We start from the raw sequence: 25406 nt of genomic DNA, 5'->3' as shown, positions 1-25406 counted from the left end.
AATTTTTAAATATAAATTAATATACATATGTATATGTACATACATACATATGTTTCTAGTTGTTTCTCAAACTTCGATTTTACTTAAATAAAGTAAATAACGTTGCATGCTTTAGCATTTATAAAATATATATTTTTTTATTGTTTGAATGAGTATTGTCTTGTACAGCCTACGATTGTGTCTGTCTGTAAATTAAATACATTGATGGTTGTTTAACCATGAAATTCATCAATAAATCGATTTCGAGAATACATAAGTAATGAATTATATGTGACGCACGTATAACAAATAGAATAAACAAGAAGAACTGTATTCGTGTTAATATTGTAAATAGATACTTTTCTATACATTTGTATAAATTCACTAGAAGAGTCTTTTTAGTCCATTTACTTCATAGACCTTCATTTATTCACTCAATCATTCATTCGTTTCATCATTTTGTTTAGTTTATAAAGGCTTCTTTTATAAATCTTAACTTAAGTGGCAGTAAACAAACTGTCTATCGTGGTAATTTTTTACTATTTCTTTTAGTTTATTTTGTCGTATAGAGAAGTATGTTTTCATTTCTTTGATTTGTTATATTTTTATTTTATTTCATTATTATTATTGTGGTCTTCATATTGTTGAACTTACACTTCTTATCATTAATAGCACAAAATCAGAATTCTAATATAAGACAAAACAAATACGTACATAGATAAATGTAAGGGTACTTACACGTGTTGTTTTCATATAGTTGCTCCGTCTTATTATTTATTATTAATTTTTCCTAGAAAGATACAGAGGAAAAGTATATGTATACAGCTTTATTAGTTATTTCTTAATTATCAATTACAGTTGTAAGTATGTATATGATTTTGTACAAACAAAATAAAAAATCTTTGAGGAAAAACACTTGAAAAAAATATTATTGAGATTGTCACCAAATCTACGGTCATTACTCTAAGATTTTAAAACTGTTATCTGAATTATGTGATGTTCTACATTAAACAATTTAAAATTAACGCTTTCTTTCTGTATACTTTTTTTATTTTTGAACAAAATATAATACGTGACTTATTATCCTAGATCCGAAATAAATAATAAAATTAAGCTAAGAATTGCAAAAAAATATGAATATCATATTTAATACTCAAGTTAAATAAAAAATAAAAGATCCAGTGACCTGGAAGTAATTAAATCTTCTTAGCAAATATATGTATGTTAGTAAATCGTTTAATAATAAATCACATCTTATAATATGTACTTATTATTGAATTATTTTAAATAATAAGCGCAGTCTTTGCAGGACTACTTTTACTAATTATTAAAGTACTAGATATTTATGAACTCTTAAATATGTATTTATATATAGGTATGTATATGCAGATAATATAAATAACAAATACAAAACGTTTTCATTTTATTACAAATAATAAATACTTAAGAACAAACAACACTTTTTAGTAAATTTTTCTGTTAAATAATCTTGTATCAGTGTTGTGACAGTATATGGGTTATATAGGCCAAGTTGAAAAATTTCTGAAGGGGAATTTATATGGGGGATAGGGTCAAATAAGGGCCCTATAAGGAAATAAAGTATCGATTTTAAACCACTATCATAGGCTTCGTTCTTAGGTAAAATCTAGAGCATGTGTTCATCAAAGTATCTTAAAAATTGCGAACTTTAGCGTGTGCACAAGGTTTTCATGGACGCACAAACGTGCAGACAGACAAGACAGACTCACACACTGACTGACTGACGGACAGATGACCAGATATAGCTAAATCGACTCAGAAAGCGATTGGTATACCTTTAGTTGGTATATACACATACGCATAATGCCCTCCCCAACTAGACTATAGTCTATAGACAAGAGTCTACAGATCTGTCTATATCTAGTCTATAGTCTAGTCTATAGTCTAGTCTATAGTCTAGTCTATAGTCTAGTCCTATAGTCTAGTCTATAGTCTAGTCTATAGTCTAGTCTATAGTCTAGTCTATAGTCTAGTCTATAGTCTAGTCTATAGTCTAGTCTATAGTCTAGTCTATAGTCTAGTCTATAGTCTAGTCTATAGTCTAGTCTATAGTCTAGTCTATAGTCTAGTCTATAGTCTAGTCTATAGTCTAGTCTATAGTCTAGTCTATAGTCTAGTCTATAGTCTAGTCTATAGTCTAGTCTATAGTCTAGTCTATAGTCTAGTCTATAGTCTAGTCTATAGTCTAGTCTATAGTCTAGTCTATAGTCTAGTCTATAGTCTAGTCTATAGTCTAGTCTATAGTCTAGTCTATAGTCTAGTCTATAGTCTAGTCTATAGTCTAGTCTATAGTCTAGTCTATAGTCTAGTCTATAGTCTAGTCTATAGTCCAGTCTATAGTCTAGTCTATAGTCTAGTCTATAGTCTAGTCTATAGTCTAGTCTATAGTCTAGTCTATAGTCTAGTCTATAGTCTAGTCTATAGTCTAGTCTATAGTCTAGTCTATAGTCTAGTCTATAGTCTAGTCTATAGTCTAGTCTATAGTCTAGTCTATAGTCTAGTCTAAAGTCTAGTCTATAGTCTAGTCTATAGTCTAGTCTATAGTCTAGTCTATAGTCTAGTCTATAGTCTAGTCTATAGTCTAGTCTATAGTCTAGTCTATAGTCTAGTCTATAGTCTAGTCTATAGTCTAGTCTATAGTCTAGTCTATAGTATAGTCTATAGTCTAGTCTATAGTCTAGTCTATAGTCTAGTCTATAGTCTAGTCTATAGTCTAGTCTATAGTCTAGTCTATAGTCTAGTCTATAGTCTAGTCTATAGTCTAGTCTATAGTCTAGTCTATAGTCTAGTCTATAGTCTAGTCTATAGTCTAGTCTATAGTCTAGTCTATAGTCTAGTCTATAGTCTAGTCTATAGTCTAGTCTATAGTCTAGTCTAATCTATAGTCAAGGCTATAGTCTAGTCTATAGTCTAGTCTAATCTATAGTCTAGTCTATAGTCTAGTCTATAGTCTAGTCTATAGTCTAGTCTATAGTCTAGTCTATAGTCTAGTCTATAGTCTAGTCTATAGTCTAGTCTATAGTCTAGTCTGTAGTCTAGTCTATAGTCTAGTCTATAGTCTAGTCTATAGTCTAGTCTATAGTCTAGTCTATAGTCTAGTCTATAGTCTAGTCTATAGTCTAGTCTATAGTCTAGTCTATAGTCTAGTCTATAGTCTAGTTCTAGTCTAGTCTATAGTCTAGTCTATAGTCTAGTCTATAGTCTAGTCTATAGTCTAGTCTATAGTCTAGTCTATAGTCTCTAGTCTATAGTCTAGTCTATAGTCTAGTCTATAGTCTAGTCTATAGTCTAGTCTATAGTCTAGTCTATAGTCTAGTATAGTCTAGTCTATAGTCTAGTCTATAGTCTAGTCTATAGTCTAGTCTATAGTCTAGTTCTATAGTCTAGTCTATAGGTCTAGTCTATAGTCTAGTCTATAGTCTAGTCTATAGTCTAGTCTATAGACTAGGTCTATAGTCCTAGTCTATAGTCTAGTCTATAGTCTAGTCTATAGTCTAGTCTATAGTCTAGTCTATAGTCTAGTCTATAGTCTAGTCTATAGTCTAGTCTAGTCTATAGTCAAGTCTATAGTCTAGTCTATAGTCTAGTCTATAGTCTAGTCTATAGTCTAGTCTATAGTCTAGTATATAGTCTAGTCTATAGTCTAGTCTATAGTCTAGTCTATAGTCTAGTCTATAGTCTAGTCTATAGTCTAGTCTATAGTCTAGTCTATAGTCTAGTCTATAGTCTAGTCTAGTCTAGTCTATAGTCTAGTCTAGTCTAGTCTATAGTCTAGTCTAGTCTATAGTCTAGTCTATAGTCTAGTCTATAGTCTAGTCTATAGTCTAGTCTAGTCTAGTCTAGTCTATAGTCTAGTCTAGTCTAGTCTATAGTCTAGTCTATAGTCTAGTCTATAGTCTAGTCTATAGTCTAGTCTATAGTCTAGTCTATAGTCTAGTCTATAGTCTAGTCTAGTCTAGTCTAGTCTATAGTCTAGTCTATAGTCTAGTCTATAGTCTAGTCTATAGTCTAGTCTAGTCTAGTCTATAGTCTAGTCTATAGTCTAGTCTATAGTCTAGTCTATAGTCTAGTCTATAGTCTAGTCTATAGTCTAGTCTATAGTCTAGTCTATAGTCTAGTCTATAGTCTAGTCTATAGTCTAGTCTATAGTCTAGTCTATAGTCTAGTCTATAGTCTAGTCTATAGTCTAGTCTATAGTCTAGTCTATAGTCTAGTCTATAGTCTAGTCTATAGTCTAGTCTATAGTCTAGTCTAGTCTATAGTCTAGTCTATAGTCTAGTCTATAGTCTAGTCTATAGTCTAGTCTATAGTCTAGTCTATAGTCTAGTCTATAGTCTAGTCTATAGTCTAGTCTATAGTCTAGTCTAGTCTTATAGGTCTAGTCTATAGTCTAGTCTATAGTCTAGTCTATAGTCTAGTCTATAGTCTAGTCTATAGTCTAGTCTATAGTACTAGTCTATAGTCTAGTCTATAGTCTAGTCTATAGTCTAGTCTATAGTCTAGTCTATAGTCTAGTCTATAGTCTAGTCTATAGTATAGTCTATAGTCTAGTCTATGAGTCTAGTCTATAGTCTAGTCTATAGTCTAGTCTATAGTCTAGTCTATAGTCTAGTCTATAGTCTAGTCTATAGTCTAGTCTATAGGTCTAGTCTATAGTCTAGTCTATAGTCTAGTCTATAGTTCTAGTCTATAGTCTAGTCTATAGTCTAGTCTATAGTCTAGTCTATAGTCTAGTCTATATTCTAGTCTATAGTCTAGTCTATAGTCTAGTCATAGTCTAGTCTATAGTCTAGTCTATTAGTCTAGTCTATAGTCTAGTCTATAGTCTAGTCTATAGTCTAGTCTATAGTCTAGTCTATAGTCTAGTCTATAGTCTAGTCTATAGTCTAGTCTATAGTCTAGTCTATAGTCTAGTCTATAGGTATAGTCTATAGTCTAGTCTATAGTCTAGTCTATAGTCTAGTCTATAGTCTAGTCTATAGTCTAGTCTATAGTCTAGTCTATAGTCTAGTCTATAGTCTAGTCTATAGTCTAGTCTATAGTCTAGTCTATAGTCTAGTCTATAGTCTAGTTTATAGTCTAGTCTATAGTCTAGTCTATAGTCTAGTCTATAGTCTAGTCTATAGGTCTAGTCTGTAGTCTAGTCTATAGTCTAGTCTATAGTCTAGTCTATAGTCTAGTCTATAGTCTAGTATATAGTCTAGTCTATAGTCTAGTCTATAGTCTAGTCTATAGTCTAGTCTATAGTCTAGTCTATAGTCTAGTCTATAGTCTAGTCTATAGTCTAGTCTATAGTCTAGTCTATAGTCTAGTCTATAGTCTAGTCTATAGTCTAGTCTATAGTCTAGTCTATAGTCAAGTCTATAAAATTATGCACTGAAGATCAAAAAGGTTTTAATAATATAGTTTATATTTTTTACATTTCCAGTCAAGTATAAGTTTAACAACATGAAGTTTTCAGGCAGAGATATATACTTATTATATGTATAATATATACATAAATATACTCCTATAAATAAACATTTAATAGAAAATCAATGTTAAAATTTTATTTAAAAAATTTTATACCTAGATATATTTTTCGCGTCTCAAACTCTGTAGCACTATTTTCGTTTAGTCTTCAGTGAGGTTTCTTTCAGTTATGTACCGTTTTCTCTATTTTTTGTCTCTCACATCATATTTGCTCATTCTTCCAGAAGATTGGACAACGATAATAAAATATTTGTATGTATATAAGTATATTCTAACAAAATGTATAATGTTAAAAAAACAAGAGAAAATAACGAAAAAACATCAACATTAGCAACGGCGATAGTTAAACATACAATATTTATATATATAACAAGTGAAAAATACAATATCCGGCATGACCGACCATGTTTTACCATCTACTAGTGAGGGCCTATACTTCTAGAGTAATTTAATCTCAATGCCGATATTTATAGGAGATTATGAACATTGTACTGCTTTCCAAAGAAGGTCCTTAGTGCCTCAGGTCAATTGAAAACAACATTTGTAGAACAAAACTCTTATACCGGATGTAATTTTTAGAACAATAGCATTATTATTAGATCCAATTTATAGGGGAAAAACTTATTTTAGATAGGGGGACTATTTGTGGGCTATGACAGTTCTGGAGGATATGATAAGTTTTAATCATCATAAAATTTGGTAGAAGAATTTGCTTTCATACAAATCTTTATTTCGAATATTATGGCGATATTTATAGCGGCTAGATAAAAGTTTGATCCGATTTTAAACCATTTTAATAAGATTCATCTTTGGTCCAATTGAATCATACATATATATGTATGTTTGTATGTACCAGTATACCTTATAACTTATCTGTATTAAAAACATCAGCATAATCACATAAGTAGTGTAGGGTATAAAAATGTATTCATGTATGTAAGAATAGATGTATGTATTTGTATATATACAAGTATTCATCTATTTAAGTCTTTCAAATAAAAAAATAAAATAAACAACAAATAAAGACCAACGAAACCATCCAAAACAACACTTTCATCAAAATCTTGTTAAAAAAATAACAAAATCAAACAAAAGAAACCGCAAAAAAAAAATTGCTTTAGTTCAGAGCGTCCTACAAGGACGAAATCAAACAGAATTTAAAGTGGTTTTAAACAATTTATAGATAAGAGGGAACAGAGAATGTGACAAAGATTGGAGGATATTGAGTTATATTCTTTTAAGATTTTATTAAAAAAAAATAAATGCCATGAGATTGTATATATTTAATTTTGCATATACATAAGTTGTTTTATGTATTCTCAATAATGTATTATGCATTGAGTCTCTGCTCTAAATGTAATTATTTATAACTAGGTAAAATTATTTAGTTACAAAATTCAGCCTAAAATTAATAGCTTGCCAATGTAATCGGTTTAGGTAATGGCTCTTTTTCTACATAATTTAATATGCCATTTATGTATTGAATTATAGACATCTACTATGATTAACTACATAATGGCGTACAAGAGCAGAAATTTGTATAATGAAAAACTACTTTACTACCAAAAAAAAATAAAAAATTACTTGCCAATAAATGTCCAACGTTCTCCAACTTAAAAACGAAAAAGCTTAAAACTTTTACATTTACTTTGACTATAATATGTTTAATATTCCATAGACAACTGCTGAGATTGTGAAAATGAAAAAATACATTATGTCGCCTTTAATTTCAAAATTCATCGATCAATTACTAAACACACACACACATCCCCCTTTTTAACTGAAAGCAATCTCCAAACAGAATATGTATAGTTGTTTGAATGTGTGTATATTTTCACTTATATTGAGGTTGAATGACCAAAACCGTTATCTTTTACATACATATGTACATTAGATACCAAATACATACATATATTTATGTGTTAAAAAACTGTGTCGCATTATGCTTGCCTTTTTAACAGAGATGGCTAAAATGTGTTATCTCTGTAACCTTTAAGATAAATATCGAAATTTTCTTATAACGATATCCGACTACCGGATTGTGCAGTTGTAATATAATATGTATACACGTTTTCTTAAAAAAAAATTTTCTGCAATATCGTAAGTGTTTTAACGATTTAAAAATTATTTTTTTATGTATTTTGTGTGAAATGCAAAATTAATTTGGGATTCTCTGCCTATATTACATACCAAAATGTAGAAAAATAAATGTGTTTTGCTATTTAATCAAAACATAGTATGTACATATATAGGATGTGAGTGAATGTTTATGCAACCATCAACGTGTGTGGGTCTATGTCGTTCTAGCATATTATAGTTTAGGGTCCATTAGTTTTCAATTCCACTCAATGGCTGTAAAGATTGGAGGTTGAGATTCACTTTCGTACGTTCCTTGACTTTAATATTACTTTCCATACAAAACTTTTACAAACATTTTATTTTTCGGCATCTCCTACTCATTTCTTTAAAAGAATGTACATTACATGCTTTGCACATTACTATTTATAGAGTGATTTAAGTGTTGGAAGAGTTTAAACAGACCAGGGAATATGAGTATATACATATGTATCTATGTATGACTTTAGAAAAAGGAGGAGAAGAATTTATATGCATCATGAAGCAAGAGAAGTAGATGTGATGGAAAACTTTTTAGCTTTTTTAGCTGTTGCAGAAGAACATGAAGAAGTCTTATAAATAATGTTAAAAAGATTTTAGCTTGCAATTAATTGATGTTGAATGGCAACTGTTATGTATGTATTTGCTTTAGTGTTTAAATTAAAATATGTACTATTCATTATTACACGCAAAAATTTATAACAAAAACAAAATACAAGTAAAATTTTAACTCAAACTACTCACACGTTATCTAGAAACAACGCATAAAACTTTTATCTTTAAGGTATTGTTTTTTTTTTTTTGAAAAATTTCACAAAAAGTAAAAATCTTTTTATCTTTAACCTAAGGTATTTTTCTAATTTGTATGACACTTTTCACTTTTGTTGTATTTTAGTAATTCATTTCATTTTTATTTACGACTGTGATACCTGCCATATTTTTACAATTTTTGTAATTGTACCCAATTTTTACATTTTATCATTATTGTTATTTTTTTAACTTTTTAAATATAAAAATATTGATCATCGTTATCTACGGTAGGTAATAGGGTATTTAAACGGCAAACCGTCAATTGGTTAATCGATAAATGTTTGTCGATTAACTATTCGAATAAATGAAAATAAATAAATTTCAAATAACGAATAATTCCAATATTAATATAAACTTGCTATTTCATAGTAAAATCCATGAATTTATTTATTTGTCCATTACAATACAATTACAAACTATATTCTAACCTTACGCCCATTGTAGTGTAGCAGATCAGAGTCTCTGGCGGGAATCGAATCCACAACCCCCAGACTGGCATGCACACTACCAACTAGGCTACCGTTGCACCCTAAAATCGATGTATATTTCATACAAAATTTAATATCTTTAAATTTATGTTTTCTTTTATTTATTCCTTAATTATTTTTATCCAATGAAGTTCAGATCATTGTAAATAATGATATGGCTTTTACTTCTACAACTAGTTTGGAGGAACATTGTTACATTTCTTTGAAGTTCTTCGACAATAGTTGCACTCTAGTTCATTGGATTGCATGAGTTCTGAAACAATTCCTTGGAATTAGTGGAAAAAATTCCAAAACATAAAACTAATTAACTTAATTTCTTTATATAGAAAGGCATTCCAAATGAAAACAAATATTTTTTAAAATTTAAAAAAACATTAATTAAGTAAGAATTGAATTCGGAATTTATAATTTTGTTTGTTAGAAAAAGAAAAGTATTGTCAACAAGCAATAAAAGAATAAATGGAAAAACATGCAATTTCCTCTTATTCCATTAATCGAATAATTTTTTATTATTCGATTATTAACTGCCTAACATAAAACCTCAAATAAATATTTGTCGATTAACCGAATAAGATAAAATCCCGAATAATTAAAAGTATTGTTCAAATATTTTTATGGAAGTATATTTACATTTTTATTAAAGTTTTCATTTTATTTACTCATCTTGCTTAAGTAAAGTATTCACATAATAGTTTATATATGTATTAATCAAAATTTAAAAATTAAATTTATTTTCTAATGTGAAATAAATTATTTCAATGAACGACAATTTAATTGAGTATTTAAGCGATGCGAATGTATCTTAAACGGTAGTTTTAAAGGATTATTTTATTGTGTTGTGATTTTCTTTAATATACTGTCTTTTTTGACAGTTTACCTTTTCATGTGTTTTTGTTTCATTTCTAAAAATGGTTGAATATCTTTGAGTTTATTTTTTATTTATTTAATCTGTAATATGTACGAATTTTTTCGTTTGCATTTTATTTGTACTTTCAGTTTACATCATGTCACGTAGAAAATCCATAAACAATTCCTTAAGTTTTATTCAGACTTTATCTGTGGATGTAATTTGTGCTGCGAAGGTTTATTCATAATAGCAACATTGTTGATTAAGTTTGCAGAAAATAAGAAACTTGATAACATATCATATTTAAAATCAATTTTTGTTAGGGTTGCCAATTCCGAAAATTTCAGAATTTTTCTGGATTAGGAAATGCCGAATCATCGGACTTAATAAAAACATTCCAGGGGAAATTACATATATGTATTTTATGAAACAAGTTCTATAGAAATGATCGATCCTTATTAGGTTTAAAACGATTAATTTATGTAAATCTAATTTATTTTAAATTTCTTCATGATAGATATTATCATCCCGTAAGATAATTGATTGTGAACATAAAAATTGCTTCCGAAATGGGTCCTTATATGGCTTATATGCAGGATCTTTACACATTCTGATCGGAATGGTTTCAGTTCCGTATTATTATTTCCGTCAATTTTATTTTAGTTTCTCTAAATATTCGAATTATTTTGTTAAATTACAAGAAATTTAAAAATTAAAATTGATTTCATTATAAATTGTTTCTGTATGGCTTTTTAAAACAAGAATAAATTTTTTATTAAAAGTTATTAAAACTTTAAGGTCCATTAATACAACACGCGAATAATACCGTCCGACACTCAAAATTAGACATAAACCGAAATTTAATGGAGGTTTCATCATCCAATGTCCTTTTTAAAGCACTTAAAAGTCAAAAAATATTTTAAAATACTTCTACTCATCTAACAATGCCAAGAAGAGTTGTAAACTATTTTGTGTTATTTTTATGTTATTCTGTCAGGATCTGTAAAAATTACATTTATAAAATAAAATTATATTTAAATTTAAATATAACTATTTAAAAATGGTTAAATACTAAAAGTTAAAGTACAAATCAAACCACATTAACAAAGTTAAGTACACTTGCATGTACACACTGCAATATCGAGATAGCCAATATTGTGCCATGAGGAATTATACAAAAATTAAGTAAATTGCTCAATTTGGTAAAAACCCCATTAAGTGGTGCGAGAACCAACTATAATGTCATCAGAGTCTAGAGTTCTTTACGTTCACAAATATTCTAACCCAAATACATGTTCACACACAGATGAACATTCACAGGTTTGGTGTGTTTGTATTGCATGTGGCTTTGGATGGTTTTGTAGAATCATAACTTTAATGAAACTTTTGTACAAGAGACCATTATTGCTAGAAGCTTCTAAATTAGGATTTATATTTTTTTCAGAGTGGGAAACTGAAGAAGTTTGTTTAAAGTTGACAAGAAGTATAATAATGCACGCAGTTGATTACAAAATTATAATGTTTTCGATCTGTAATAACAAAATTGTTTTATTTAAGATGATTATTATTCACATTACTTTAACATTTTTATTGAAATTATCCTAATTCGATCTTAAATCCTTTGGGAAATGGTGTTAAAATTGTCACAACTTTAAATCGTGTTTTGATTTGTTCACCGCTACTACAATATCGCAACAATATCACTCCTGCTGCTATTGCAACGAAAAAACGAAAACGAAAACAATCGGAGTAAATTGTTTTCCGGCAATAGATACATGCATACATACCTGTTACGCTAATAAAATCGGTTTCTCAACCGGTTAAAAACGTCTGTAACTTTTTTATTTTAGATTGATTAAGAGGACAAAACAAAATTATTTGGAACAGGTAACAGTGTTAAATTCTTCTATGTAGAATCACCGTAGTACTTATATTTAAATAATTTTTTAAAAAAATGAAAAAAAAAATTCTCAAAGAACATATGCAAACGATTTTTTTTTTTCAAAATTGTTAAACTGGCATCAAAATTTTATAAAATTTTAAAAATAAAATTTTCAAAAAAAAAAAATCTTAAAAATTAAAAAATAAAGCACGAAACATCAATAAATGCTCTAAAAGAGTCAATATCCTCTAAATCAGCGGTTCCCACCGTTTTTTACTTCGCGGACCCCTTGAGGAATTTATTTAATTTCACAGACCCCCATACATATTTTGATATCTTATTGTTATAAATAACACTGTGATACAAAAGTGAAGAAAAATAAAATGCAGGCGTTCTCATATACCAATTCTATTTCGTTATAGTCCATAGAGTACGAATATATTTTTAGTTTTCGTTAACTTACTTTTTAAGAGCAAAAGATGCGAAAAAGAGCCATTTTTGAAGTTTTAAATTTGAAAAATCATAAGTTTAGTAGTTTTCATCCGATTTTCAAATCCTATATTTTTTTTAATGATACAAGTGTCTTTTAATCCAAAAAAAGAAATCCAAAATTTATGGTCAAATGTCTGAGTTACGGTCGTTTAAGTAAAAAAACTCACACTTTTTTAAAAAATTTTCATTTTCATCATGCTCTACTTTGACCATGAGGCAGTGAGTTCATCTTTTATTACTTTCCTGAAGAATCACATAAAGGAAGGTTTCTGAAACTTGTTATTTCATAAAAATCTATGAAAAACTGGATGATTTATGCCAATTTTTCTAATAGCATGTTTCTCGAATTTTTGGTTTTCTCCATACAAATTAATTTTTGTATAAAAATGTTTATAAACATTTTTTAAACTTGTTACAAAGAAAACCAGAAACGTGAACGTTTTTGTATGGAAGAAATATGCTATATTTTTATAAAACTTAGCACAACTCATAACCTTTTTCATCGATTATCATAAATTGACCATCATTGGAAACCCAACTTAATGTGCCTTTTTTCAAATGTAATAAAAGCTAAAAGCTTCATGGCCAACGTAGAGCAGTATGAAAATTAAAAATTGTGAAAAAAGTGTGAGTTTTTTTACTTAAATGGCCGTAACCAAGACATTAATCATAAATTTTGGATTTATTTTTTTGGGTTGAAAGACAACACTTGTATCTTTAAAACAAAATATCCAATTTGAAAATCGGTTGCAAACTACCAAACATATATTTTTTTTTTAAGTTAAAGCTTAAAAAATAGCTCTTTTTCACAACTTTTGCTCTTAAAAAGGAACTAAACGAAGTGATCGGGAAAAATTAAAAATAAATTCCTACTCTATGGACTATAACGAAATGGAATTGGTATATGAGAACCCCTGCATTTTTTTTGCTGTATCACTGTGTAATTGTTCGTCCGAAAATTGTCTTAGTCCTAGTCCATAAACCCTATAAAATATTCCCGTACATTGAGAACATTTAGTATTTCGGAAATGTTTTTAATTTCATGGTTTTAAATATAGAATGACTTCTAACATGATGTTTAATTTTATGATCGTGAGAGCTTTCATGTTCATTTCTCGTCAAGGTAGAGAAAAGGTTTCTTTAACAAGTATTGTCGACATGTGCTTAAAGAGTCGTGTTTCTAAATTTTTTTGCGATTGCATAGGAGTGAGCTGAGTATGTAAGCTAAGTTTTCGGGAAAATATGTGAAAGTTAGACTTTGGAATCACGTTGGAATGAAATATTTATATTTAAAATTAACTAGATTAACACTTTTGCTTACAATTTAAAAAAATATTATGAAATGTGACCTAACTTCATATTCCGGGATACCAGTATCAGTATTTAATTCTAAGGCAAATCATTATCCGTCTGCTATAAAAACATTTATTTCGATACATATATATTTATAAAAATTACAAATCACGTAATACTTTACTTTATAAAAGTGAAACAATAAATTTGTAGCGCCTAGCTTCATCCTGATAAACGACCGAAACAATAAAATTCAAAGAGTCACCAACAAATCTGGGATTATTGAATAAAAATTGTGTATTTTAGTATTTATGAAAAATTTGGAGATATTTTTAATATTTTGTAACATATAGAGAATATTTTTTATTCATGATTTTTTTCGTTCGTCTTCGCGGACCCCCTAGGACCCCTTTTGGGAACCGTTGCTCTAAATAGATGCCAAAATTCTTAAATTGGTCTCAAACTTGTAAATATCTTACCCATGAGTTCATTCGACGCATTACAAAATAAATGCATTTGCATATTTTGATTTCCCTGCTCATTACTAATATTTTTTCGAAATTTATATTTTTTCTCCTTTCTTAGTTATTTTGCATTTTTCTACTCCTTTTTAATTAGATATTATGAATTAAAAAACATATTTTTCATTATACACAAAAATTGATGAAATTTAAATAAAATTATAATAAAAAGCAAAATCCTTTTTTTAATAAAAAGTATTTTTTTGTCCAAGCCAAAAATGATGTTACGTGTTTTTTATGTTAATTGTTTTCTATTCCGGTTTAAGAAGTTAAAGTCCCATAGAAACAAGTCTTTATAATGTACTGGGGACATAAGGAGAAATGTCAATACAAATAGGCTTTTTAATTCGATGTTTCATATTAAACTTGGTTTTTCAACTATATGAAACCTGACAGCTGTATCGTATGTATTATTTTACTGAAAAAGTAAATAAGCCACATAGCAGAAAGGGATGAATTTTCGAAGTTCGCTTTATTATATCTATTTTTAGATATCTTTTTTTTATTTTAAAGAAAACCAAATAACTTATATTCTCTAAATCTTCCAAATAATAACTGCTTTTTCAAAAATTCTGAGTAATTGTTAACCCTATTACATACAATTATTACTAACACCATAACCAGCATCATCATTATTATCATCATTGTTACGATACTCTGAACCATATAAACCATTTCAAATGATAGCCAAACCAACCGCCATCACTATGATGGCAATGTTGGTGCTGCTGGTGATGTGTTATGATAGAGTTCAAGTATGAGGTCATAATAAAATAGCTTTTGTTCACTTGTCATTTCTAGCCATATTGTTTTTTGTGCAGTTTCTTGCTTTATGTTCGTATTTTCTTTAACATTTTTATACTTTCAAGAGTCAGACATTATTGCTATGACATAAAATAGTAAAAATTTGAAATTTGAGTCAAGTTTGATTGTTTCCATTTCCCCCATACTCATACATACCTCTAATACAAACTAACGAGTCTTTGTGGTGAAATTTCTTTAAACATGTGCAATGTAGGAACGGATGTGTTCAGTGTACTTGAATCAATGTTTGTGTGTGATAAAATGTCTAAACTTTTTAAGTATATATGAAATATAAAGAGGAAAATGTACTTACTATCTAAATGTCCGCCTGTCTTAAATATTAAATGCATTTTAAACAATATTGTGTATGGGTAGCATATAAATTGTACTAAAATTAATTTTAGCCCAAATGACACATCTTAGGAAAGTCTGCTTTCGAAAAATGGCCACTTAAATATAATTTGAATGTAGCCTGTTTATAGAACATAAAACTTTATTTGATTTACTCTACTATGATATGATCAGGCTGTAAGTTATGAGTATTATCTCAAAAAATATTTAATACCAAATGACTTTTACTCTAATCCATGATGAGTGTTCATTTCCTGACACTTATTTTATAATATTCTATGTTTTGCAGTTTGTTACACATGACTGTATTGAATCTCAACATAAAATATGTATATATATATATATATACATATATCACTAAAGTCATTTAAGGAGATTTTTGTTGTTCGAAATATCATAGTACATTCCAATTTGAAAATCGAGTTGCCTTTACTTAAAATTTTACCACCCTAATATTCGTATATAAAAACCAAAATTGATATTTAAAAAGTAACGAATACACTGGTATATGTATAACTTTTGCGTGGCTGTGTTAGTTTGCAACAAATTTAGTTATAAAATAAACTCTTAACTAAAACTACGTGATACTACTGCAAGTCGTAAACTATTTTTATTCTATTTTGGTTTTTTTCTATAATTTTCACTCTGTCACTTCATGTTTATAAATAAAGATGTCATTTCAAAATCATAGATTTTTTTATTATATTTATACAAACAAGTATGGAGGATGTTTGTTTGTATGAATGAATGCATGTAAGTAAATAAGTCAGTGTACCAAAAGAACTTGTTTGTAGTGTACAAGTTGACAACATCACCTGGGAATTAAATTCATTACTGTAATTTAATTGTTTGTAAAATAGTTTATATTCTAATATGATTATGTATTATATGATTTTCTTCATAAAGTATAAGTTTGTCCTTGACGTTTTAATACTGTGTGTATGAAACTGACTTTGAGCACATACACGTTTAAAAAGCAATTGCATTTTTAATAAAAAAAAAGATGATGTAAAAATTTTACAAGATGTAAGAAAAGAAGACAGAAAGAGAGTGAATGAGAGAGGATCAAGAAATTTACTTACATATATCCATGGTATCAACTAAATTATACTCTAAAATACAAATGCTTAATGGAAACTAATTTGAAAAACTTTAATGACTTGATGTTTAAAATTAGCTTTATAGAAAGTTCAGAATATTAATTTATATTTATTTCCTAACATGTTTTAGGTTTAGTATTTTCCGTTCGTATGGGTCATTTTACATATTTTATTCAAAATTGTACCTAGCTTAAAAAAAATTGTTTCTTTTATGATGATGATCAAAGTATTTTGAGTCTACGTGAAAGATCGTGCTGCATTTTGTTTATTTTAATAAAAACCCTTAAATTTTTTTGGATAACAAAAATTCCATTAACATATGAGTTTTATTGGTGTTGTATTCTATTTTGTTTTTTAAGGTTGTAATTCAATTTCATAATTCGAAAATAGTCGACACAAAATACATGTATACGTATACGTAATATACACAAAATAATAAATTAAACGACATTCATACGTTTGTAGCCATATAAGGGCTAAGCATTTAATTAAATTATATTAAAATTAAGCAATTAAAACATTTCTTATAGAATTGAAAAAATATATTTTAATATGTAGAAAATATACATTTTAGCTTAAAAACATATATTAATTACATTAATATATGAAAAAGCAAAGCTTACAACTTACATATCGGTCATTTACTACAATAGTAATCTAAAAAATGATCTTCGAGAAAAACGGTATTAAATGTTTTATGACATTTTGCTATTTCTGAAATAACTTTTAAACTTATTATCGGACTTCAAACGTAAAACTAGATAAATAATCTATAGGTTAATATGTTGCGAATTTGAATTTAAATTTGAATTATGTTTAGATCAAAAAACCATTTTAACACCGCAAATAGTTCACTTTTTAATATAGATAAAATTATGTGAAATACTTTAAAGCAACATTTTGTAATACAGTTCTAATTGCACAATATACCACAAACAAGCCATACATAATTTTCGGGCTAAATAGCTTTGCTTCAAATTAATTGAAATATATATACATACATATGTATATTCCTAAAATATTCAGTTTAAGTGCAGTTTAAAGTTTTTCGTTGTTCAGATTAATACTGACTACTTTTGAGTAAAATCTGCAAAACTGACAAGTATAGGGACATACCTATCTTTTGGTGGTGTGAGATGAACCAAGCGTAATATTACGTAATCTTACGGTACGCAAATTACTAATGTAAGTAAGCGATATTAATGGAATTAATTAATTTTTATAGATTTTTTTCCTACAAATTTACCAAAAATACCAAATCTGTCCAATTTTCAATACAGGCTCAATTCTATCAAATCGCTACAAAGAGGGAAATTTTCCTACATTTAGTAATACTGATTTGATATAATAATAAATAATTAGAAATAATAATTTTACTATTTGAAAACTAGATTTAGTTGGTATTATATTTTCAGAAATTGTCGTGTCCCGATATACCAAACGATATATATATATATATATATATATATATATATATATATATATATATATATATATATATATAATGCTATTTAGTACATAAAATTATATTATTTTTGTTTCTTATTAAATATTAAGCAAAAATAAGATAAAAATCTGAAAAAGGAGACTTAACGTGCATAGATATTTTATCATTCATAAATCATATTTCGCATTCTTATTTTGTTTCAAATAGCTGAAATTTTTAAAGAAAAGAAAAGAAGATTTTCGCGTATTTATCCATAATTTATTTGAATTTCCTTCTCAGCTTTCGTTTGTTGTTTGAAGTTTTTTAATTAATTTAAATTATTTTTTTAAGCTTTTTTTCAAACGTTTGTATTTTCTTTATTTTTTAACAAAATAATAAAAAACAATATTGTAACAATATCGTTTTCAATAATAAAATATGATATCATAATCGGCAATACCGTTTTCGCTATAATATCGTTCTTCGGTTTATTGGGGTGTAATTTTCCATATAAAATTCCTTATTTTTAGTTTACTTCTTTGTTACTTTCAACATTTTATAATCTTACACTAACAGCGCATGAATTTACATATTATTATCATAATATATCTATTTATTATATGCATATTAAATAATTTAGTAATAAATAACAATTTATAAATGACGAAATAACGTTTAAATCATTAGTGGTAAAACCAAGTAATAGTAAAAGAAATAATTCCTTTAAAAAAAATAAACATATATGTTTATTTAAATTTTGCAGATAATTTATATTCCAGCTGCAATTTTACAAACAAATGAGGAATAAATATTCCCTTTTTTTGTCTTGATAACGTTAAGCTTTTCAATATAATCTACATTGTCTTTTGAAATAATTTGACACAAGACATGTCTCTCACAATCTCTTGTCAAGTATACGAAAATTAAGAATCTGCTATTGGCAAATTACGAAATACGAATGGACAGCTCTAAAACAATAAAATTAACAGTAACACAAAGGCAAAATGAATATACAGTCAAACTCGCTTATAACGAACTCGGTTTTAACGAATTCTCGGTTATTACGAACAAGTTTTCAAGTCCCGCTATTTTGGTAACTATTGCACTACTTTTTCAGTCCCTCAAGTACAATTACATACAATTTTCCTTTTTTATAACGAACTTCAAAATTATGTGTTGAAATCATAAGAACATATCTTGCTTGAAAAAAACTTAAATTTGTTAAGAAAAATATGAACAAATAAAATCAATGGTGTTTTTTTTTCTTTTGTAAAGAATATTAAATAAATTTATAAATCATATTCTTAAAATTTCGTAAAATGCCACTTAATTTTTGGAACTACAAAAACTTCACCTCTGTTATTACGAACTTCGCTTATAACGAACAAATTTGACTGGTCCAGCGGAGTTCGTTATAAACGAGTTTGACTGTATATACCTATGAACATTATGGTAATAACTTTTATAAATTTTTTGGAAACTTCAAATCGGCCCTATTTTTTAACCCTTTTTTGGAGCGTTAGAAAAGTATCCGCGGCAAATGCTTTAAAATTTTCTATATTTACTCTAAACAAAATTTAAAATTTCATCATTATTTGACCGACGACTAGCAAGACTAGGGGCTGCGGTTTATCCATCTTCAAAATTTCGTACCCAAAGATGTAGATTATACCATTAAAAGGCAAAAAATTTTGTTTGACGGTTTTTGCACCAAAATGACCAGAGAAAAAGGTTTCGGTATTTGAACACTACTGGCCATGTAATGATAGAGCCTAATTTTGGTTATATCCTAATGTTTATTAGACTTTTTTCGAATTATTTTTTTTTTTTTGCAATAATATAATAAGTCACGCGGATTCGAAAAATTAATGCGCTAATTTTGTTGTAATATTCCCCAACAACATTTCACATATTAATTTGAAAACAATTTGAAAAATACATTATTTAGTTTAGAAATTTTTCGAAAATGATCATAGGTTTGAATCGATGTTTATTGGGTTTCATTAAAGGTTATTCTTTGTATTTAATTTTTAACATGTTTTCTTATTCTAATTTATTAAAAGACCGTCATAACCCAAAATTCAGTTTTTTTTTAAATAAATACTACAAAATATTTGATAAGTATTAGGGTATTCGAACGATTACCCGTCGAATGGTCAATCGATAATTTGTTTTTCGACTAATCACTCGAATAATTTAATTTCTTTATATTTAAAAGAATTTTACATGAAAAGAAATAATTTCTAATATTTATTTGAAAACAAAAAGATTATTATAAAATTGACGTAGAATTGAACTCAAAGAAGTAATTTTTGTTATTATAGGAAAATAAATATTGTAAAAAAGCAATAAAATTAATAAAAAACATCATGTTTCCTATTATACGATTAATCGAATAAATAATTGAATATCCTAGTAGGTACAAATCAAATAGCTTGTTTAAAAGATATTTAAGAAATTCAAAGCCGTTTTTCTTAAAAATATGATTTATGTCTGTCTTCCAGTAATTGACGTTATACTATTCATACATAATTTTTGGTGACAGGTATAATATGTCAACTTTACTAAACTTGTTATAATATATTATAAATTATTTGAATTTATTTGCAAACAATGAAGATGGAAAGGCATGTAGATTTTTTAATTTTTTCTTTTGTTTGTTTTTCTATATATTGTACCCTTAATATAAGGAAAATGTATCTAGCATATACATTTTTTCTTAAGGTGAAATAAATAGTATATAAAACCAATAAATAAGATGAAAGGAAGGCTTTCCAGCTTCGCTGCTAAAGTTCAAATTAAATTAAAATGAATATCGCGTAAAAATTAATATTTGGCACCTTATTTTCTCCTATTTTTTCTAAATGGAGTTTTTGTTATCTTTTTTTGCTCAAAAGAAAGCTTAGACCATTTTTTTATATGAGCCCCTTGCATCCCACTAAGTAACCACAAAATCTTAAAAGAAATGGTCTAAGCTTTCTTTTGAGCAAAAAAAAAAAATAGCAAAAACGTCCATTTTTGAAAAAATAGGTGAAAATTAAATGCCAAATATTGAAAAAATCTTATTCTTGAGTTAAAAAATATTTTTTTTTATAGATATATCCCACTCGCATTTCATTATGCGAGTATAAAGCCCTTAAAGGAAATTGTATAAGCTTTTCTCTGAGCAAAAAAAAATATTAAGGGTTTTCATTTAAACGCTTAAGTTTGCCATTTGTGCAAGTGGGCAAGCTTATTCGACTTGTTTCATGAAACCCCTGTTCAAATTCTGTTCAATTATAATATTTTTAAACATTTTACAGCAATGTCAAACGAAATCAAAAAATAAAAAATAAATTATTTTAACAAAAAATTGTACAAAATATGTTAAAAATGTGAATATTCAAGTCCATAAATTCAAAAGTGAACAATAGTGAACAGATTTAGTGAGTTTGCTCAAGTTTGCCAGTCTAAATAGTCGCTCAAACTTATAAGGGTTGTGCAAATCAATTTTCATACAATTCAATTGCGAGAATGGAAACATGCACAGGTTGCACAGTTTACGAGGGTTTTGAACGTTTAAATGAAAACCCTTATTTTGTTTTTTTATATAAAAAAATGTTTGCCTTGGTTGCGATACATTTGAGCTATTTATTGATGAAAATTATTTTTTTCAATAAGGCTAGAGGCCAATTGCTATTATTACGAAATTCGGCAAGACTTTTATTAAAATTAATTGTGGTGATTTTTGTCGAAATTCAAGATTAATATAGTTATATGGGGACTAGTTGAAATAATAAACCGATTTCAACCAAATAAAAATTTGTACTAAATTTCTTTAAATTATATTTAACAACTCCAGAAATGATAATTATAAAACTATCGTAGTTTGAAAAACACATATTATTTAAAGAAAAATCTTTTCAAATAATAATGTTGGCAAATAAATAATGAAGAATCTTTATGACAACAATATTAATGAACATTAAGAAATAATGAAAAAAAAATTGTTAAGCATTAATAATTATTATCATTAGAAAAACTTTGTACTAAACATAAACAGAAAATAATGAAATACAAACGGCAGGATATCAAAATTATACAATGTTTGAATATGAACAAAATATTTTTTATTTAACTGCTTATACAATATACGTTATTTGAAAAGTACAATATTTTCATACATATTTATGTATATTTAGTAGGGTGATCAACTCGGTTTTCAATCGGTTGAAAACACATTTTTTCAGTAATACTTTTCCTATAAAAAATCGGCCTATTCGACGATTTTATAAAGTAGGATTTACAATAGGGACGGCCGAAAATACCTTTTTCGATCGTATCAACTTCCAATAGTTGTATTTTGACATCAAAGAGAAGTACGTAAAATATATATTATTTTTAGAGTTATATACCGCGCATCGATGCCAAAATTTAGAAATGCGTTTATATGAGAAAAATTGGACTTTGGATTGGTCCGGTTGTATGGGACTAAAGTGAAATAATGAACCGATTTTAAATATAGAATAGAAGACCATGTCTCAAATTTAGTTAATTTATCTTAAAAAATCCGAAAGTTAGAAGGATTTTTATTTGTTCAGTATTGTGTTATAAATGTTATACCCCTAATAGATACATTATTGGATTGCCCTTATTTAAACGTTTCTTTTTTTTAGTAATTTCACACTTAAAATGTTTACGTTTTTTTTTACAATTTGCGCCACACAAGTGGCTATTAGTTGCGGTTGAGATTAATGATGCAATTAAACCCTACAAATCCCCACTCGTACAGACTTGTTCTTATTTATAAAACATTTCTTTATGTACATATTTTGAGTTTTGCGTGGTAGGATTTTCATGAACATTTACATAAATATTACGAATTGAATAAATTGTTTGTTGTATTTTGTAAAAGTAAGTATTAAATGACTATTTTCCCTTATCCTTGGGATGCTTAACGATAATGAAGATAATGATAATGTCTATGATAATAATGTATATGACATGGACAATTCATACAAGAAAATGACCCATATTATACAAAATAGGCAAGATAAAATTAAAACATTTTTCTCCCATTGTCATTAATGTTAATAATATTCCATTTGTGACTTAAATGTTTGAAAAATTTAGACAATTATATTCTTCTGAATTACACATATGTATTTCAACCACTATTATATTCATCACAGTAGGATTATTTGAAATTTATTCTAAATTATCTTTACAAGTAACCAGTTCTTATTCGTAATTTGGAGATTTTAAATTCAATTCGAAATAAAAAAATTATCAAATAAAAATGGAATATGAGTCAGCCACCGTATGACAAAGAAAAAACATATTTGGCAGTTTCGTAGCAAGTAACCCAACTTAAAAATTCGATTTGGATTAAATTTGCATCAAGGTTAGTTAGTACTATTGGGTGGTAGGCCAGACACAATGTTCAGCTCTATCGGTTAAGAACTGCCGGAGTTAGATGGGGTCAAAATTGGACATTTTGGTCATACAGTTAAATTATATTCTTACATATATGAAAAGTCTTTTTGACTATAAGTATGCATTTATTGGTCAATTCTTTAGTTATTTTTTATTAATAAAGTATGTTTGAATAAAGTTTTAAGACAAAAATACCTTTGTCCTACTTACAGATTTTAAAATAATCTGCCTTAATTAAGTGACTTCCAATTGAATACTGTCAATTCAGTAATTTTTCCGAAAATAAAGCACAATAATGAAATCAATGAGAAAACTTATGGAGAAGACATTGCAATAAAAGTTCAATGACAAATTGAATAAAAACGTCATTACGAACGGAAACACTTAATCATTGCCATTGTGCAATAACAACAATTGCAAACAGCAAAAAATTGGTAACATTGTAATACAACAAAAACACATAAAAGTTCATTAACAAACCTACAAACAACATCATTCTCATCACAATCAACATTGTGGACAACGACATTGTGAACTGCAACGGCATTAGCAATAGACCGAAACAATAAATGAATGAATCTTTTGTATGGGAATTTTGTGTAAAAGTACCATTTTTATGAGGACTCGTGAATGGGTGTCAGCCCGTCTGCTTATAAATAAATAAAACACTGTAAAAAAACGTGTTTGTATGTAGAAGTTTATGAAAATATTCCAACGACAACATCCACTGAATAGAACGAGTGAAACCATTGAGCGAATGAGTGAATAATTTCCGCTTCTGGTGTGTTCACATTTCATATCACTTCTTTTATTTCAATATTTTACCTTTGTTTTCATATAAAAATACGAAATAAAAAATTTCAAAGTCTATTGGACCTGACATTCAAATACAATGAGCTGTTTTTCCTTTATTTCTGTTTTGTTTTACCAGTAAGAAAGAAAAATTGAAATGAAAATGTGAAACGTAGCTATAGTATTGACTATGAAATAATGTTAAGCATTCAAATTGTATGTATATGCGATTCTTTGTATATGTATATATATGTATGTATATGTAGTAGTTTTATTTATTATTGCTGATGAAAAGGATGTTACCCAGAGTATGTTTTGTGGTAAATGTTATTTTGTTTATGCCTTTATAGTTGCTGCAGCGGCAATAGCAATGATGTTGCCTTCATTTGTAAAATTGCAAACTGTTTGTCGTCATTACTGTGGTTGATTGCATTTTATAGGCAGCACGAATTACACGCACATAAACTCCTCTCATTCTCTATATCTTTCAATCACACTCAGAAACATGCAAACAATCATTCACACATACACATAAGCTATTTTGAACTATTGGAAAATATTTTTGAATCGATATTTTGCAAGTACACTCTTCAATGTCTAATATTTTTGCATTAATGGCCTGCTGTTATGACACAGGATGTTGTCGTTGTTAATGCTTGTTCCAATAAATATTGAAAAATACCGGAAATTGTTCTTGTGAATGATGACAATTAAGTAAGATGACGTTTGCTGTTTTTATTACATGCTACTCTTCTATAGATGATTAGTTTGGTATTTATTACATCAAAGTATTAGAAGACTAAAATATTTTGAAAGATGTTAGAGTATTACAAATCCTTAAAAAATACTTCTGAAATTATTTTACTTGTCTGAAATTATATAATATTAGCAGCATTTTTTAAACAATTGGATTTATTAAATCCAAATTTTAGTTCTGGCACAATTTTAGAATGGTATTTCTTCTGAAGAAATCAAAAAAAATCTACTTTTATACAATTTTACAACATTAAATCGATTTCTGGCACGTGTTCCCCACATCCGATGTTACAAAATTTTTAAACCAATAAGTTTTAGACATTAATAAACAAATTAAAACCCATTTCTATATCTATATTTTTGAACGCCTCTAATGTACATCTTGTAATTCACTCCTTTTAAGTTAATTTAACGCAATCTGTTTAAAGTTTTAAATTTAATACTTTAAATTAATGATTTCATTATTATAAAGCATGGTCCGAACTGTTTTTTTATTTTAAAATGATAATAACTTTGGATCTAGTATGATAACTACATTACCTTTCAATATATCTTGTAAATCTCATATCGGTCGGGGTCGAGTATGCTTTTGGAAATGCTAAGAAAATAAGAATAGTATATCACAAGCTTTCATTGTTATATAGTTACGATAGATCGGAATAAATGCAAAAAAAAAAACTACATAGTCCTAACTAAATCCTCCAATTTATTTACAAAAATGTATTTTTATTATAAATGGAATATAATTATGCGATTATTTAAATATAAATAAAAACAAAAAGTTATTCAAAATTTTAATTTCATGCGAAAAAAAAAACATAAAA

The 25406-nt window shown here is 27.5% G+C and overlaps 1 long non-coding RNA gene across 1 annotated transcript in view; it reads right to left on the bottom strand.

The window, feature by feature from the left end:
* Positions 1–713: 713 nt before the first annotated feature.
* LOC119602629 overlaps positions 714–25406 on the bottom strand; it is a 48045-nt gene continuing 23352 nt past the window's right edge. The window contains exon 3 of the long non-coding RNA XR_005231357.1: positions 714–769. This is a non-coding gene — a long non-coding RNA (uncharacterized LOC119602629). The remainder of the gene's footprint in view (positions 770–25406) is intronic.

Source organism: Lucilia sericata, unplaced genomic scaffold (genome assembly GCF_015586225.1).
Source record: "Lucilia sericata isolate MDLA Ls3-8-SP2 unplaced genomic scaffold, ASM1558622v1 Contig000245F_arrow, whole genome shotgun sequence".
NCBI classification, from domain to species: Eukaryota; Metazoa; Arthropoda; class Insecta; order Diptera; family Calliphoridae; genus Lucilia; species Lucilia sericata.
Note: the sequence above shows the minus strand (reverse complement) of the source record. Positions and strands in the feature narration are given on the sequence as shown.